The sequence below is a fragment of the Podarcis tiliguerta genome, assembly GCF_965153285.1.
Source record: "Podarcis tiliguerta genome assembly, chromosome: 12".
In the NCBI taxonomy this organism is placed as follows: Eukaryota; Metazoa; Chordata; class Lepidosauria; order Squamata; family Lacertidae; genus Podarcis; species Podarcis tiliguerta.
This window is the reverse complement of record NC_139545.1, coordinates 56173388-56179103: the sequence shown is the minus strand read 5'-3', so window position 1 is coordinate 56179103 and position 5716 is coordinate 56173388.

Sequence of the window (5716 nt, the reverse complement as noted above, 5' to 3'; positions counted from 1 at the left end):
CCGTATAAATATATCCTGTTATTTTCTACGTTTCTCAGAGATAACAACTAAGTGTGGGTAGATCAACGTGTATATTGAGCTTTTCTGTGCGTTTTCCAAGGTACACGTTGATCCTCCCAAACTTAGTTGTTATCTCTGAGAAATGTAGAAAATAACAGGATATATTTATATGAATAAAACAGAGACATCACCTTGCCAACAAAGGTCTGTATAGTAAAAGCTCTGGTTTTCCCAGTAGTGATGTATGGAAGTGAGAGCTGGACCATAAAGAAGGCTGATCGCCGAAGAATGGATGCTTTTGAATTCTGGTGCTGGAGGAGACTCTTGAGAGTCCCATAGACTGCAAGACGACCAAACCTCTCCATTCTGAAGGAAATCAGCCCGCTTGGACTACTGCAATGTGCTCTATGTGGGGCTGCCTTTGAAGGTGACCCAGAAACTACAACCAATCCAGAATGCAGCAGCTAGACTGGTGACTGGGAGCAGCTGCCGAGACCACATAACACTAGTCTTGAAAGACCTACATTGGCTCCCAGTACGTTTCCGAGCACAATTCAAAGTGTTGGTGCTGACCTTTAAAGCCCTAAACAGCCTCAGTCCAGTATACTTGAAGGAGTGCCTCCGTCCCGATCGTTCAGCCTGGACACGGAGGTCCAGCTCCGAGGGCCTTCTGGCGGTTCCCTCATTGCGAGAAGTGAGGTTACAGCAGTGGCGTAGCGTGGGTTGTCAGCACCCGGGGCAAGGCAAGTAATTTGCACCCCCTAACCTGTGGATTTGTGCCCCCTAACCCATGGATTTGCGCCCCCTAACCCTAATCCCCAGATGTTGCGGCCGGGGCCCCCCCTGCACCCACCCACGCTACGCCACTGGGTTACAGGGAACCAGGCAGAGGGCCTTCTTGGTAGTGGCACCCGCCCTGTGGAACGCCCTCCCACCAGATGTCACAGAGAAAAACAACTATCAGAATTTTAGAAGACATATGAAGGCAACCCTGTTTAGGGAAGCTTTTAATGTTTATAGACTACAGTATTGTATTTTAATATTCTGTTGAAAGCTGCCCAGAGGGAAACCCACCCAGATGGGCGGAGTAAAAATAATAAATCATTATTAATTATTATTATTATTATTATTACAGTCTTTGCCCACCGGAGATGTGCCGGCCGGGTGGAGTTTCAGGCCGGAACATTTGAGGACATCGGGTTGGAGTTAAGTGGCCGCGTACACACTGCACATTTGAAGCACATTCTCCCGCCACCCTGAAAGACTTCTGGGAACTCTAGTCCACCTCTCACAGAGTTACAATCCCCAGCAAACTACAATTCCCTTAACAAACTACAGTGCCCAGAATTCTTTGAGGCAGAGGCAGAGGCTCAGGATGTTATACGGATTCCCTGCAGCTTCTTTTAAAGTGACGTTTTATTTTAGAGCGAGCTTTTTAATTTCAATATAGGGATAATTAAGGCAGCAATTCTGTACCCACTTACCTGGCAGCAAGCCCCACTGAGCCCAGTGGGACTGATCACTAAGTAGTCCTATATCTAGGGCTGTGCTGTTGAACATGGGATATCAATGGGACTTTTAATCAACGGAAATTATTATTAGGGGGTTAGAGGCAGACAGCAGGACAAGAGAAAGTCTGTATAACCACGTGCCCTGCTGTGTTACTATCAGTGAACTAGATAGATTTTAGGAGAACAGCCTAAAGCAGCAAAGACTTCCAAACTGGGACAAATTGTGCATCATTTCCCTCACCTCAGCAGCATACATGAATACAGTAGTTGATAAACACTTTAGTCTTATAAAAAAGGGAAAGGACCCCTGGACGGTAAAGTCCAGTCAAAGGCAACTATGGGATGGCAGCACCCATCTTGCTTTCAGGCTGAGGGAGCCGTCGGTTTTAAGAATAATAACAATTTATTATTTATACCCCACCCATCTGGCTGAGTTTCCCCAGCCACTCAGGGCAGCTCCCAATCGAGTGTTAAAAACAATATAGCATTAAATATTAAAAACTTCCCTAAACAAGGCTGCCTTCAGATGTGTTTTAAAGATAAGATAGCTGCTTATTTCCTTCACAGACAGCTTTCCGGGTCCTGAGGCCAGCAGGACTAAACCGCTTCTGGCGCAATAGGACACCGAGACAGAAACCAGAGCAGTGCATGGAAATGCTGTTTACCTTCCCGCCAGATACCTACTTATCTACTTGCAGTGGCGTGCTTTCTAACTGCTAGGTGGGCAGGAGCAGGGACAGAGCAACGCAGGGATTCGAACCACCGACCTTCCAATCGGCAAACCCAGGAGGCTCAGTGGTTTAGACCACAGCGCCACAAGCATCCCTTTCAGTCATAGCAGATAAGCACAGTGCTTTTTTCTTTATTTGAACTTTCTGCAAACTCATTCAAGGGCAAGGTAAAAGCTCCCATCTGCATTACAGTGGTACCTCGGGTTAAGTACTTAATTCGTTCCGGAGGTCCGTACTTAACCTGAAACTGTTCTTAACCTGAAGCACCACTTTAGTTAATGGGGCCTCCTGCTGCTGCTGTGCCGCCGGAGCACGATTTCTAGGTTAGCGGCGTCTGTAACCTGAAGCGTATGTAACCTGAAGCGTATGTAACCCGAGGTACCACTGTATACAGAGCAGGCACAAAGAGACACAGAAATTATGCAGCTTTTAAAGTCCTCAAAGTTCTTCCCTCCCCTCACAGAAAGGGTATGGAAAGTCCGCAGCATATTTTGTTTTCCTTATTAACATAACATCGTCCCATTTCTCATGCTAATCATTGTACAAATATGGTCACAAGGTCCTTTAGGTAATCTGATTGACGCATCAGCAGAATATCTTTATTGCAGGGGCCTTAATTACCATCACTGCAAGCTTCTCTTATACAAGTTCAAGTCTGTTTCTCATCTGATAACGACAGATATTAACCAACAGGCATAGATGTGTGCAGCTCCTGTGTTCATGTTCCACAACCACAAGTTAGCTACATCCTGTGTATCTTACAGTGTGGGTACATCGCTTTCTGCTAATCTGTCTTCTTCATATCTTGGGGTTCTTGTGGTTACTTTTATCAGCTCTAAACTGTAAGTTATTAGCCAAGCAGGCATCCGTTCTTATGTGAGAAGCAAAATAAAGCATGAAACAGAGAATCAATGTAAAGATTGCGAATTGTGCCGAGACCTTGCTGACAAAGGTCTGTACAGTGGTACCTCAGGTTACAGATGCTTCAGGTTACAGTCTCCGCTAACCCAGAAATAGTACCTCGCGTTAAGAACTTTGCTTCAGGATGAGAACAGAATCGTGTGGCGGTGGCGCAGCGGCAGCAGGAGGCCCCATCAGCTAAAATGGTACCTCAGGTTAAGAACAGTTTCAGGTTAAGAACGGACCTCCAGAACAAATTAAGTTCTTAACCGGAGGTACCACTGTATGGTTTTCCCAGTAGTGATGTATGGAAGTGAGAGCTGGGCCATAAAGAAGGCTGATCACCGAAGAATGGATGCTTTTGAATTCTGGTGCTGGAGGAGACTCTTGAGAGTCCCATGGACTGCAAGAAGATCAAACCAATCCATTCTTAAGGAAATCAGCCCTGAGTGATCACTGGAAGGACAGATCGTGAAGCTGAGGCTCCAATACTTTGGCCACCTCATGAGAAGAGAAGACTCCCTGGAAAAGACCCTGATGTTGGGAAAGATGGAGGGCACAAGGAGAAGGGGATGACGGAGGACGAGATGGTTGGACAGTGTTGTCAAAGCTACCAGCATGAGTTTGACCAAACTGCGGGAGGCAGCAGAAGACAGGAGTGCCTGGCGTGCTCTGGTCCAGGGGGTCACGAAGAGGTGGACACGATTTATACAACAAATGTTGTATAAATAAAGAATTGCTTAGAAGCACTTATTCAAAATCTTGGCCAACCCCAACCTCTCTCAATATCAAAGGAACACAAGCGAATAGCAGAGAACCTGCACAAGAGACGCTGACACAAATCCCCACATATATTAAGTAAAATACAGTGGTACCTCAGGTTACATACGCTTCAGGTTACAGATGATTCAGGTTATGGACTCCGCTAACCCAGAAATATTACCTCGGGTTAAGAACTTTGCTTCAGGATGAGAACAGAAATCGTGCTCCAGTGGCGCAGCAGCAGCGGGAGGCCCCATTATCTAAAGTGGTGTTTCAGGTTAAGAACAGTTTCAGGTTAAGAACGGACCTCCAGAATGAATTAAGTACTTAACCTGAGGTACCACTGTAGAAATATCGCCACCCGACCCCACCCCCACTCACCTTTCCCCCCTCCACCTCTTTCCCCCTTTTCTTCCTAATGTCTCAACAAATGAAACTGATCTGTTTGAAATGTTACTTGAAAAAAAGAGACTTTTGTAAACAAAGAAAATCTTTAATAAAAATACATTATATATATATATACATAGGCTCAACTATGTATGTGCTCAACTAAATGTTTGTATAAAACATCTTATTTTATAAATGACGAAGAGGCAACAATATATTATTTCTCACACTATGTAGCACCCTGCTTGTGGTTAACGCTTAGCTGGAATGAAATATTCAACGCAGCAATAGAGAAATTAAAATAATAATTTATTTGCCAGACAAATAAATGATAGGCACAGTGGTATATGGTTACCAAAGCTCTGCCCACTCCAGCCCTGATGGCCAGCACTTATATTTCCTCAGCCCAGCCCCCTTGCTCCTCCTTTGGCTGCCTCTGTCCAATCAGCCTGGTTGAAATTCCTATTGGATGTTTGCTAGAACCAATCATAAAAGACACACCCATTTCCTATTATCTTTATGGGAGACAAAGAGCTATATTTCCTTCTATCCATAAATGGCAGACAAGTAGTCATATATCCTACATTTGCCTTGACAAGGCACCTTAATTACCAGATCACCTTTTGCCCTGTTGCCCTATTGCCCCTTCACTCCAAAACAGATGGCTCAAACAGATGGCTCATGGTAACAGAGATCTTGGGTTCACCTTCTCACACACCATCAATGAAATAAGAATCTAACATAAGAATCTAACATTTCTTACTTTCTAAATCCTTTGCATAATTACATTAAGCCAATAAATCTCATACATAACATAGATAGCTTTTTAGAAGAAAGGGACTTTGCAAAGAAAAAAAGGAACTCAGTAAAAACAGATTCAAAAGAAGCCTCTTCAGTTTACACCCCCCTTCCCAGCCAGCTGCTTTTCCCATTAGCTCTTTGCCCTTTAACCTTAGGAAAATATGGCTAGAGTCTGATGGGAGGCACATGGCATTATTTCCTGTTAAACAATAAATCTTACTATTTACCAACTCTTAATTAGTGTTTTTGCAGCTTGATTGTATTCTGTAATATGTAGGGTCAGTGTAACATTTGCTCCCAGCCTGTAAATCTCTTTTACAACTTTGAGAAACCTGTCTCCTGCTATGGCTATAAATCAGGGGGGCCCTTGTTCAGGAGAGCAGGAAAATAAACAACTGCCAGAGTACTTAGCCAGCTGGTTTCTGCCTGGCATGAAACATACAAACATTTGCAAATATATCCTTAAGCTCATTTTAAAATACAAGCCTTGATCAGATGCCTCAACTATCCAACCCCCCTTTCGAACAGCAGAAAGTTCTTTCTGGTCTCTAGCCGGAATCTCCTTTCTTGAATCCACTGGTTGCAGGTGTGCGCGTTTGCATCCCCCGCTCGTTTCCCCCCTCT